This window comes from Miniopterus schreibersii (genome assembly GCF_964146895.1).
Source record: "Miniopterus schreibersii genome assembly, chromosome: 19".
Taxonomy (NCBI): domain Eukaryota; kingdom Metazoa; phylum Chordata; class Mammalia; order Chiroptera; family Miniopteridae; genus Miniopterus; species Miniopterus schreibersii.
In genome coordinates this window covers 22959637-22973049 of record NC_138119.1, presented here as the reverse complement: position 1 = coordinate 22973049, position 13413 = coordinate 22959637, and the positions used below count along the sequence as shown (strand labels likewise).

The 13413-nt window shown below is 41.2% G+C and overlaps 1 protein-coding gene across 3 annotated transcripts in view; it reads right to left on the bottom strand.

The window, feature by feature from the left end:
* The window catches only part of RNF2 (ring finger protein 2), a 29290-nt gene extending 25700 nt beyond the window's left edge, over nt 1-3590 (bottom strand). The window contains exon 1 of one of the 3 annotated variants that reach the window (XM_081121746.1): nt 3259-3590. The gene's annotated coding sequence lies outside the window, so the exon portion shown is untranslated. Of the gene's footprint in view, nt 1-2469; nt 2619-2659; nt 2773-3258 lie in introns of those variants that run through there. The other 2 variants (XM_081121748.1, XM_081121747.1) reach the window with 2 other exon arrangements.
* Nucleotides 3591-13413: the final 9823 nt, after the last annotated feature.

The following is a 13413-nucleotide window of genomic DNA, read 5'->3' as shown; positions in this document are numbered from 1 at the left end:
GGCCCCTAAATGCAAGCGAACTACTTCATCTAGTGTTCAACAAAAGAAACAGCAATCTGTTCCAACACTAAAGCTTAGCTGAACTTATTGGTATGCTGTTCTCCCTTCTTAAGGGATTTTCAAGCATAATTTTTTACTCTCTGTGATTTTCATTTTACATATTGACTTTAAAATTTAACCTCTTCATAATATACAGCTCCACTCTATAGCATAAATAAAAAGAAATCCCTTTTGCAGGAGAGCCCACATTCAACACATCTTTGGAAAACAAATAACTAAAATGCTCTGATATTTTTCATATGGTCTATTACTTCACTTAAGATGACTTCATTAAACAATTTATTCTGAGGTTAATTTCAAAAATAATTTTCTTTATTGTACTTAAACTGATTTTTAAAGATTATGACAAAATGAAGGTATGTAGAAGCAGCAAACATGTTGTTTAACCCATTCTCTAAATGAAATGGGAGAAGGCCAATTCAAACAATGGTACTCTAATAATGTTTAGTAATATATGGTAGGTGCTAAGCATCCAACAAGAGGTATCACTAGGCTCAGAAATATACTAGTCCACTTCAGCTGCCTAACAGCTGTATGACAACAGAGAAGTAAAAAGAATCTTAAACTTGAAAGTCTACAGTCAGTTCCACGAGTTCCTCCACAGAGCATAAAACTGAGTAATAGCCCACCTACCCTCCTGCCTATGGACATACTAACACCAGCTTCTATTTCAGGGCCAAGAGTTGCATTAGCACAGTCAGCATATCCATGTAAAATCAACCAAACTGTACTCCTTACAACAAGCGACACCACAGGATGCATTTGACATATGAGGTAGAAAAGGTAAGAAGACTGGGTGTGGGCAATAGACAGGATACATGGACCTTCAGGGAATGGACGGGGTAAATGTTACTATACCTCTGTACCCCAAATTATATGGGGATGTAAACATTCAAAAAGTTACTACGCTAATAGAGATTTCAGAGAAATGAAAAAAAAATTAAGAAATTAAATAACTTGTGTCTGATGACAATGTATGTCTCCCACAGCATGTGTAATAAATACTAATTAAAAATCAAACATAGATCTGTACATGTGGCAGAATATAATCTCACAGTGTTTTTTCTTTTTTAAAAACTGCAAACTGTGATGCATTGTTTAATTTCTCCAAATTTAATAAATGAGCTGCTATAACATTATGAGGTGCTTTAAGTCATACTAGAAATGCTGTCATAATTTTAATAAAGTGCTTTTTAATGTTAACTCACTTCTCTTGGATGGAAGGAATTATGCTTCTTTGCTAATGTATAGAAATGAAACTGTCACTGAAACATCTGGTTATATATTATTCATTAGACATATATCACCTTTGCTCCAACGACTGCATAACATAAACACAAATCATGAATAAATCAGATTAAAGAGTAGACATGACATCCAAAGATGTTTGCTGACCTGCTCTATATTTCTATCCATAGGAACCTGGGAGCTAGCTGTCTGAATGCTCCTTACAGGCACAGGAATACTCAAAATTCTCAATGTCTGCACTGCCTGCATTATGTTAGTGGTTCTAATTTGACACTTTTCTGTGCGGCACATTTAAGGACCACCAGCATAATTTTTAAATGCTCAAGGGGGACTAGCCTACTCAGGCAGTTTTCCTTCATAAATTCTCCATTTCATTCCCACACCCATTATAATTAACCTCGAGTGTAGACTCCACAAGGGTACCTGAAGGAAATAACCAAACCCCTAGAAGAAGTGAGAGGCCATATTTGCTGTGCTGTCCCTGGGAAATGGAGTCCTATATAATGACCCATTATTCTACTAGGGCGTCCTGTGTACAATCAAGATTTTTAAAGATACCTGTTGACTGTGACAAGTAGAAACTTCGAGAGGAACAAGGAATAACCAAGAGTCATGTTGCTGCCATTTAAATTCTTTATAAATCAAAGGATCAAATATTCATTTTAAGAACCAAGATCTAACACCAATCTAAGTTATTAAAATATTCAACAACTATACCCTAAGGCAAAGTGGGGAAGGTAGATTATCTACCAATTACACTAAGTATTTCAGCTCATCATCTTGGAACTGCTGAAAGTCGATTATGTAATGCAAATCACTCAGACACCGGTTTTCAACATGATTCTCGGTCTAAAACAGTGAAACCATGTCTCGATCTTAATTTTTAGAAGAAATGAAGCACAGGACTAAAACACCTGAACGCACACCTACCCTTTTCACAGCAAATTTCTTTACACGCCTCAGGGGAACTTGACAGTTTAAAACCATTTCCCCACGCGAAGGCACACGTTCTCGAAAACTTCCGACAAGGCACGCAGTGACACCCCAGAACGCAGTGACACCCCAAAGGCTTCAAGGAGACAAGCCACCAGGATCACGGCCTTAGCGGGCAAATAACGGGAAGAAACCTCAAAGTTGGCGAGCAATGTTTACTAAAAGTACCTCCGGGGGTAGAGGAGGCGACTTTCAGAAGCACGGAAATGATCCAGACAACCGGGTTGGGGGCTCCCCGGCGACCCCGGAGGGCGAGGGTCTCCGCGTACGCGACAGGCTCCAAACGGCGCAGCTTCCAGCAGCGACAAACCGAGACACCCCTTCCCCCCACCGCTCCTCCGGGGCAACGCCAACAGACCTTTCCGGGCGGGCTGGCGGCGCTCCAGGGATGTTTCCCCCAAAAGGGTCTCCCCGCAGCCTCCGGGGAACCCCGACGCCGAGGAGCGCCTCCGCGCGAACCCCGACTCCAGCACCCCGGGGGGAAAGGGCTATCTGCACAAAGCGCCCCCACCCCGCCCCCACGGGTTAGACACACACTCCGGGCGGCGAGGGGGAAGCCCGGAAAAAACACACCCACATTCCACGCCTCTCGCCCCCCGAAAGGGGCCTCGGAGAGGCGGGGGCCCCGCCGGGGAGGAGGGGGCCGGGGCCGCGCCCGCTGAGCAGCCGGCGCCAGGGGGTCGCGGCCAAGGAAGGAGAGTCCCTGAGCTTCGCCCACGGGTCCTCCACAAGCCGGGTTCACCACCCCGCCAGGACCCTCGAAGACACGGGAACAATGAGAAGCCGCCTTCCCCGCCCTCCCCGCCCCGAGAGCGGCCGGGGGCGGCGACGCCATCTCCCCTCACACCCCCGCGGACACACACCCCCGGCCCCGGCCGCCGCCGCCCGCAGCCCTGCCCGGCCGCCCCTCGGCCCGCCCGCCCCCCCGCGCCCTTCGCCTCCGCCCGCCCCACTCACCGGCTCCTGCCCCAGCCCGGGACTCCGCGCTGACCGCGGCCGGAGCGAGACTCGGGTCCAAGCCGCCGCGGCCGCCGGCGCCGCCGCACAATATGGCGAGCCTCGGCTTCCGCAATGGAGCTCGGGAAATACAACAGGGGCCGCTCAATATTCATGAGAGACCGAGGGGAAGCCGGCGCGGCCAGCGCCGCGGGGAGGGCGGGAAGGAGCGAGCGAGGGGGCGGAGGCGCGGGACGGGGACGGGGACGGGGACGGGGACGTGCTGGCGCGGGAGCGCCGCCGCGTGCTGGCCTGGAGGCCCGAGCCGCCGCCCCGCCCGCCCGCCGCGCCCCGCCCCGCCCCGCCCCGCCCCGCCGCCGGCCCCGCCCCCGCGCCCTCCGCGGGGCCCACGCAGCCCCCGGCAACGCCCGGTGACGGCGGCACCGCCTCGCTCCCCTCCGGCCGCGACCCGGGGCTCGGTGCGGCGGCCTCGGCCCCCGCGTCCCGCCTCCCCCGCCGGCTGCGGGCGTTGGCGCTCGGAGTTCGGCTCCCCCGCGACCGCCCTCAGCCCCTGCACCCGTCCGGCCGGTAGGAACCCCCGGCCCGCTCACCTCCAGAACTTCACCTGAACTTCGGCGCCCGCCACCCCCTCCGACAAAGACACCCCCCCTCTCCGGCCCGCGCACGGACCTGCAGGAGCCCGTGACCCCGGGGACGTGACCTTCAGTCCGCAGCCCGTACGCCGCCTCCTCGGCCCCGGTATTTACCTGGCTGCTCCGTGACTCCTCCCTCCTCGGTCCCTTCCTTTATCACCTTCCGAACCTGAGACTATGGAGTAGATTCCGTACAGGTCGTCATTACCTAAAAGCACAACCAATTAAGCCTACCAAAAAAATTATATAAAATTAAGCTATGCACCGAAGAGGTCACAAAGAAGTGAAAGAGTTCCCTGATCGCAAGATGAAATGTCAGCTTCTCTTGGAAAAAAGAACCGGCAATACCGGGCGTAAAGGAATGGGCTGCCCTGGGAACTGGGCGAGCTAGGCTTATAGCCTTCGATGTGTCGCTAACTGTGGGCCTTAAGTAAGCTACACAACTCCTCTGGGTTTCTTTTTCTTATTTGCAGAATGAGAGGATTGTGTAGAATGGTGCTCAGGGCCTTTCCACCTCTCGAACTCTCTAAGGCTCTCTACCAGCGGGTAGCGCCGGAGCTGAACTCGGAGCTCTTACAATAAGTGGTATGAATTTACTTAGGATTTTGGGAAAGAAAAGGATCCGTTCCAGCTGGTGTGTTCAGACGATTTCCTGAAGAGCTAGGATTTAAGTACTTAAAACATTAAAGACAACGTATTTTGTAGCCTACCTGTCAATGCATTTAAAGTAAACAAGAGCAAAGCATTATTATTTTTCAGTGACTTGAAAACTTTCACCTACTATCTATAGGTTTAAATAAGAAATTATAACTCTCAGATTCTACAAGCCCTTCAAGGTTTAGCCCTTCCTCCAATGTGAAAAATAAAAATAATCAGTAATGCTTCTAATTCTTCCTCCTGGTAAGGGTCTACTTTCTAGAGAGAATCCAATTGCAGAAGCATCTCCCGGTCTTTATTTATGATCTGCATGTGTAGGTAGTTCAATTAAAGATCTTCATAATTCAGAACCTTTTTGCTCTAGTTTAAATGCTTATGAAAATAATGATGTGCAGTTAGATTAGGAAATTCAATTGATGTTGAGAAAAGTGATCATTTGTAGAAAGCAAAGGAAGTTTATGGATGAAAGTTAAATATAGTACTTAAAAAAGATTCGCAGGAGAATTGGAAAATGGAAAACTTGTGGGATATCTGGATTAAATGTGATTAAAAAGCTAGACCTCAGGCTAGCATCCTTAATACGGAAGATACTACTGATAAATTAATGGAACTCATTATCTATATTACCTCTTACTCAAAAACTTGACACTGTGAGAGTATTATGGGCCTCCCCTGACTATATTAATTAGGAAAGGTTATGTTGTGGTGTAGTAACAAACATCTCCAAAATCTCCATGCCTTAACACAACAGAAGTTTATTACTCGCTCATGCTTCATGCTTCACGTGGATCAGACTCACTCTGGACTGACAGAGGGTCCACCACCTTGAAACTGTATCACCTAGAACACAACTGAGTTTCTGTGACAGAGGAAGAAAGGGGCTAAAGAATCCCCATGAACTTTTCACAGCCTAGCCTGGAAAGGAAACTGATCACATTTCATTGGCCTAAACTAGTTACACAGCTTCCCCCATCTGCAAGGCGACTGAATCCTTGAAACCAGGCCTTGAACCAAGTTTAGGAGAAGGGGGGATATGGTGAACAATACTAATGTCAACCACCCAGACCCCCCCACCACCACCCATTCAGCTCATAGGTATTATTAAAATACTCCAAGAGGTTTTATTTCATAACACTGGACCTCTTGAATGGCTTCCAGAAAGTTATGCTTTCAAAAACAAATTCTCTGTACTTGTTAAGAGTTCACTATTGTGTAAATAGAATGGACTTCCCATTTTCTTCTCCTTTGTTTTAATTGCATAGTAAAATCAAAGTCAAGTCCGTAGTCGATCTATCAATATTGATTTTACATATCCAACCTATTATCTTTTGGCTAATTTTTTAACTTGATATAAGGGATATCACCCTGAAAAACATTTTCTACTAACACTCTGCCCCACTATTAAAGGTACTAATTAGGAGTGATAATAATATTTTAAGTAGGAAAACATTACATTAGCACTACATAGGTGGATGACTAGATGAACTTTAGTTAAAATATTTTTTCCCTGAAAACTTCAGAAGTAAGTACCCTGTTAATCACACGGTGAATTAGGTAGGCATCTCTGATCACAAAAATCACCTCTTTGCTGGCTGTCTGCTGTGTGTAATGCTACAAAATTAGATTAGTTCAGCTCAATCAACTTTTATTGAGCATCTATTATGTGCCTACATTTTACCAAATGCTTGGAATAATGATATTAGTGTAACTTATGTAATTAGGACATCAGTTCCTTAAGAGTAGAAATCTTGCCCATCAGTGTATACTGAGAGACTAGCACAACTTTTGGCACATATCGTAGATGCTCAAGAAATAGGTGTTAAGAGAATGAAAGGCTGAGAACCTTTGATCCCAATGTGTATATGAAATAAAATAAGCTTGGTTTGCCTCTTGCTGTTATTACTTAAGAGCAGAAATTTCTACCAAGATTGCATTTAGTCTCTCCAGAGGCTTTCTCTATTTAGGCAGTGTGTCTTAAATGGAAATTCACACCTGCCTGTTCTGTATCCACCACATGGTTTTCTTTTCAGCTGTGCTCCAAATATCTAATTGTTATCTGCTCATCTGAGATGAAGACTGCAAGCCGTCAATAGGTAAGCTATGTATGTAACCCAGTTTAGAGAGCGCTTTTAAAAAAAGAACTTTATTGATTTGAGAGAGAGGGAGAAGAGCAACTGATGTGAGAAACATCCATCGGTTGCCTCCCGCACATGCCCTGACGGGGTGGGGGGGTCAAACCTGCAACCTGCATATGTGCCCTGACCAGGAACGGAACCTGCCACTTTTGGTGTACGGGACAGTGCTCCAACCAACTGAGCCACACTGGCCAAGGCAGAGAGCACTTTTATATCCATTTTTTCACTGACTCTTCAAAACAATCCTCCAAGGTATTATTTCTACTTTATAGACAAGGGAATGTAACTTCTATCACAGCTCAAAGTGGCAGAGCTGAGGCTCAAACCTAGATCATCTGACTACAAGTCCACGATACTTTTCATTAAGCCATATGTGCCTTCCAGCTCCAGGCTGCATACACGAGTCCAGCATTTTTTCCCTTTCTAACTGGTAAAAAGTATGCGAGACAAACATCTCCAGAGCCTCCTCTCAGCACTATCACTAATTATTATTCCAATCCTCAATGTGGTCTGTTTTCAAGGAGCTAGAGCTGATGTTAAATATAACAGTATATGAACCTGATCCATTGACAGAAAACCAGCAGGTTTTTTGTTTTCTTAGAACACTTGCTTTAAGAAAACAAAACCAAATAAAAACTAAAAGGTAGGTTAGAAGACTAGAATAGCTTGGGATTTTATATACACACACACACACAAACATATATATATATTTAAAATATATCTTCTACCAAAATCTTTAGCATCTTATAGGTGTGTTATGCTTTCTTTGAAAGGGTCAAGGTAAAGTAGGGACATTGTAAAAAGGCCTAAACACACTTACAATTCAAGGTGGCTTCAGGAAGCAGGCAACTCAAGATTTACAACCTCTTCAGCTTAAAAAAAAAAAAAAATTATATTGCTCTAGCCACCAGCTTTAGTGAAGTTTTATTTGTATTTAAGCATAGTGTATTTCTTTTTGTGACACTTCTCTCAGTGTTTGAACTCACTGTTCCTTTTTGTGTCCCCAGGACAAAACAATTGCTGCTACCCTTAACTATCCAACTTAAAGGAGTAAAACAGATTAAGTAAGATGGGCTAGTTCTGCTTTTGAGGAGAACTAACCAACAGTGCTCTTTCCCTCCTGTGGTGACTTGGAATGGTATTTTTATGTGTCCCAGATGTGGCTACATTCTGCCTAACATCTGTTAGTGCATTTTATTAAAATAATGAACTAGCATGTGTTTGAAGAGTCAAAAGAATGAATAAAATTTTTCATTCTGATGCAGCATGAATAGCCAACTGTTTCTTTGCAGGTAATAATGGAGTACAGAAATGGGAGATATTGGGATATCAGACATAAAATAAAGGATGATTTAATAATTAATGGCTTCGGTTTTCTAATGTGAAGAAAGTTTGTTCCGTTCAAGCAGACTTTGTAGGTCTTTCCTTTCAAAATGTTTACTGCAAGAGATGAGATTTGTGCCTTGGCAGGGATCTAGGAACACCAAGAGTCATCCTGGGAACTAACGAGGAATAATAGATAATTAAGATGGAAATCCAGAACTTAAATGGAAACTTCTCTGGGAAAGAAGGCCGGAAGATCCCAGAGGGAGAGTACAAGTGAAGACTGCAAAATATTTAAATCGAGTTGTAGCTTGCTGAAACTGCCTTTGTGGACATTTTAATTTTTCCCACTTAAAGCAAGCATGGGGCTAGAATGGTTTTTGTGGGGTGAGAGAAGAGAGGGTAAAGACATCTCTTAACTAACACATTTCTTAGAAATGTTTTTTTTTAGTAAAGTATTTAAAAGAACTGCCAAATTCCACCCATACAAAGAAAGTTTTATTTTATTTTAGACTACATCAAGATCTGGAAACCTCTGCAGTATCCATCTGCTGACTCCAAAAAAGCAAACCATTTAAACATACATTGAATAACATACTAAAGTAGGTTATAATTTAGGTCAGTGATTTTCAACCAGTGTGCCACAAGAATTTTTTAAAACACGCAATACCTAACTATTTAGTCAGGGGCACTGACCTCTTTTCCCTTAGATCATCAAATAAAAAAATGACAACAGCCAACACAACAATAGCCATCCAGTGTGAATGAATCACAATTATACCTATTTTTTATTTTTGAGATTGGCAAAAAATATTACATATTTTTTGGTTTGCTGCAGAATTTTAGTAATTAGTTTATGTGCGCCATGAGATGAAAAGTGTTGAAAATCACTGATTTAGGTAAATCTGAAAGTCATTCTGGCCAACCTAGAAAACTGAGTTTTTATATGTTACATCCAGAAAGAGATTTCCTAAGGATTTTTGTCTGAAGAAAAATTTATCATTTTTTAAATAAACACGTTCCATCGATCGTGCTTATAGGGTTTGAATTGACTGTGCTTCCTTAAGAATTATGAAGTCTGCCACATAGGGCTAAGATGAGATAAATGTAGCTGCGAGTGATCGATTCTACAACAGTGCGATGCTCATAGTGGAATTTCAAGTCCTTGACTTCTTGCCATTTGCACTTCCTCAGCCTCCAGTCTTCTTCAGTCTTCATCATGTAGCTGCTCTGGTTTGACTTTTTCCTAAAATTTGAAAGATTACTGTGGGCCTGACCTCAACACCACTGTCCCTTCTTCCATATGATCCAGTTCTTAGTTATTTGACAGCCTATTAATTTCCTGACTTAGCTCCACGTACATATACATGGATGTTAATTTTTGCATTGTTGTGTTGGTAAAAAACTGAATATAACACACATTTTTGGCTAAATAAATTTTGGTATAGTCATACATATAGCTTAAAATAATGAGAGCTGCAAGTACTGATATAGAAAGATACCAAAGGTATATTATCAAGTAAAAAATCAAGTTTCTCAGCATTATATACCATATATTCCATTTTGGTAATACAAAAATATTCAAAAGAATATACACAAAAAAAAAAAAGAATATACACCAAACTGTTAAGAGGGATTATATCTAAAGAAAAAAGAACCTGTGAGGACTTTTAGTTTCCAAATTACTTCTTAATTTCTGTATTGTTTGAATGGTTCACAATGGAATAAAATGTGTTTTATTGTAAAAGCAGCAAAGACACAATTACATATAAAAATCTAATAAAAAATGAGTGAAAACTGAAGGACTGAAGTAAAGAATGCAGCTGTTTGTTATTTTTTAATCTCCACCCAAAGATATTTTTTCTATTGCTTTTCAGAGACAGTGGAGGGGGGAGAGAGAGGGAAACATCAATTTGAGAGAGGCAGATTGATTGGTTGCCTCCCACACTTGCTCGGACAGGGGCCAGGGATGGAGCCTGCAACCGAGGTATGTGCCCTTGGCTGGACTCAAACCCAGGACCTTCCAGTCCTTGGGCCTACACTCTAACCACTGAGCCAAACCAGCTAGGGCTACAGCTATTCTTTATCGAGCATCATTAGCCAAAACACACAGGAAAACTTGAACTTGGACATTCTTTGTTTCTAGAGCTCTTGTGGTGCAGTGGCTTTGAAAATCAAGGATTCGAATGGCTTATTATTAGACCTCAATCACCATTCCCTTAAACATTCCTAACCCTACTTAGTAAGAATTTAGGCAAAACAGGAACCAACCAATGATTATAGATCCCTCAAATAGCAACCCTTCAAAATAATTCTAAGACCTATATAATTATTTTGGGATTCTAGTCTCCTACTTTATGTCTCACTAACATGTCCCACAATCTCTAGGGGAAATATCAGGAGTTGTTTGCTAATTAGACTCCTTGCTACTCCCTCAAGACATTCCTACTGATTTAGCACATGATTGCCAGAAGCAAGTACCAATTGTGGTTGAGAATCAAATGTTTGCATTTTCCGTCTTATACACCACTATTTCAGGGAATTTTTATTTTCCAGACTCTTTGAGATCACCCTATGGTAAAAAACGTGGGTAATATATTTAGCTAAGTTCAGGAGAATTGACCTTCCTCCAAATATGGCTCAAATGTCCCTTGGGGTCACAGCAAGAGAACTAGAAACATAAATGTACAGTAAAAATGTACCGAAAACTAAATCACAAGTACTTTTGAGAGAGACATCTTTGCTCAATTAATTAATGATTTTCAAGATAATTTCCCCTCAAAAATAGAGGAGTGCCTGCAAAGTTATTCCCTATTGTGTACTTTTTGATCCAAGACTGTTTCTAAACCAAAACGTTTATTATGAGAAATATTTCTTCCACTAATAAGTTTAAAGTTTTGAAAAATAAAAAAATTATATAACTAGAGACTTGATCATTTGTTATGCTAATGTGAAAAAAAACTTTTTTCTTAGCTGTACATCCTTAAAATGAAATTACTTTTAGTACTTAAATATGACTTGAAAGATATTTTAAAGCTTCAGTTAAAAAAAAGCAGATGACAGACAAAGATTTGCTATGGAATTCTAGCTATTGAAATGTTATGTCTAAATTTCACATGAAAATGAGCAAATGGGGATGTATAGATGTTAATATTTACATATCAGAGCTGTATTTTCCAAGAATTTTTTGCTTTAGATTAAGTAAAAGTTACTGTGAAAATATTAGATCTTTTTCAAAATGAAAATAATTGCTTTATAAGTCAGAAATTTCAACAACTTCCAGATTAAGAAGTGAAGTCCTAGTTAATTTGAAAAGATGATCTGAGAACTTCTACCCTATTGTATAACTAACATAAAAGGAAACTTCTGAACCACCTACAAGTTCTCATTCTCTACTTTCTAGATGAGGTCACATTCCTTTCCTCTCCCCTGTCCGTCATGGGATGGCCCCCTCTGTTAAGCAGACATCTGGTTTAAATTCCCACCATATGTGATAAATCAATGCATAACAGGTAATAAATTTAAAAGACTATATTCCTGTAGGCTGTGGCTTCTATTCTCTAAGTCTTTGCAAGTTTGATGATTTTTCCATCTCAGCTTATCTACGTTATAAGTAATAAGAGAAGGCCCAAAACACAGAATGTACTTTAGAACTAAAAGCTTATCTCCAAAGGCAATCAGCAGGAAACTTGAAATAATATCCTTGCTGCTGCTGTGTCTTTATGAGCTTTGAAAACTGAACCTACCATTTCACAGCTTCCTATGCTATAGTCCTTTGTATCCAATTATGTTTAGTAATTGGAGATTATTAAGTATAATGAATATTCACTATTTGGATCATTCATACATTTATCTTTTTATTTTAGTACAGATATTTTTAAAAACCCAAAAAACCTAGCACCGTTTTCATTAGTTAAAGGCCCAATTGTAAAAAGGCAATTTAGAATAGTGATTAAGGATATGGATTTTCCCACCCTATTACTTGAGGTGACTTAGGCAAGTATTGAAATGCTTTAAACTTCTGTTTTCTAATCAAATAAAATGGTAATAATGGTGGTAACTTCCTCACAGGGTTGTTGTAAAGGTTAAATGAGATGGTGCTTATAAAATACTTAGCACACATCTGACACATACAGAGTTTGGCTATTAGCACCGTTGTGAACTTACCTACAACTTCTAATTTCCAGGATTAAAGCTACTATTGTCAGTGCCCTCCTCGCACCATATTGATTTGCATTTTAAATAGACTTTTGAAAAGAGCAGTTGTAAGTTAACAGAAAAATTGATCAGAAGGTATAGGAGAGTTCCTGTATAGCCCCTACCACTACATACGCATAGCCTCTCCCACTATCAACATCCTGCACCAGCGTGGTACATTCGCTACGATCAGCGAACACATCGTTAGCAACTGACACATCATTATCGCCCAACATCCATAGTTTACATTAGGGTTCACTCTGGTTCTGTACATTCAATGAGTGTGAACAAATATATAATGACATTTACCCACCATTGCAGTATCGTACAGAGTAGTTTCAGTGCCCTAAAATTCCTCTATGTTCTCCATATCCATCCCTCCCTCCCCACAACCCCTCACAGCCACTGATCTACTGTCTGTAGTTTTGTTTTTTCCAGGATGACCCATAATTGGGATCACATAATATGAAGAGTTTTCAGATTGGTTTCTTTCATTTAGTAATATGCATTTAAGGTTCTTCCATGTGTTCTCAAAGGCTTGATAGCTCATTTCTTTTTAGCGCTGAATAACATTCCGTAGTCTGGATATATAGCAGTTTATTTATCCACCACCTACTGAAGGACATCTTGGTTGCTTCCATGTTTTTGCAATTAATGGATAAAGCTGCTGTAAACATCCACGTGCAGGTTTTTGTGTGGACATAACTTTTGAACTCATTTGGGTAAATAAATACCAAGAAGTGCAACTGCTCGATCACATGGTAGAAGATGTTTAGTTTTGTAAGAAACTGCCCAACTGTCTTCTAAAGTGGCTGTACCACTTTGCATGCCCATTAGCAACGAGTGAGAGTTCCTGTTGCTTCACATCCTGGCCAGCATTTGGATTTGGGCCATTCTAAGAGGTGGTATTGGTATCTCACTATTATTTTAATTTGCAACTGCTTAATGACATATGACACAGATCATCTTTTCACAGGCTTATTTGCCAACTGCATATCTACTTGGGTGAGGTGTCTGTTTAGGTTTTTGTCCATTATTTAATCAGTTTGCTCTAATTAAAAAAAAAACTATGTACACATTATAAAGATATTAACACAATCAAGCTAATTAACATATCCATCACCTCACATAGTTACAATTTTTTGTGTGATGAGAAAACACTTAAGATCAACTTCCTGAAAAATATGGACCACTTCTTGAATTTGCATGTC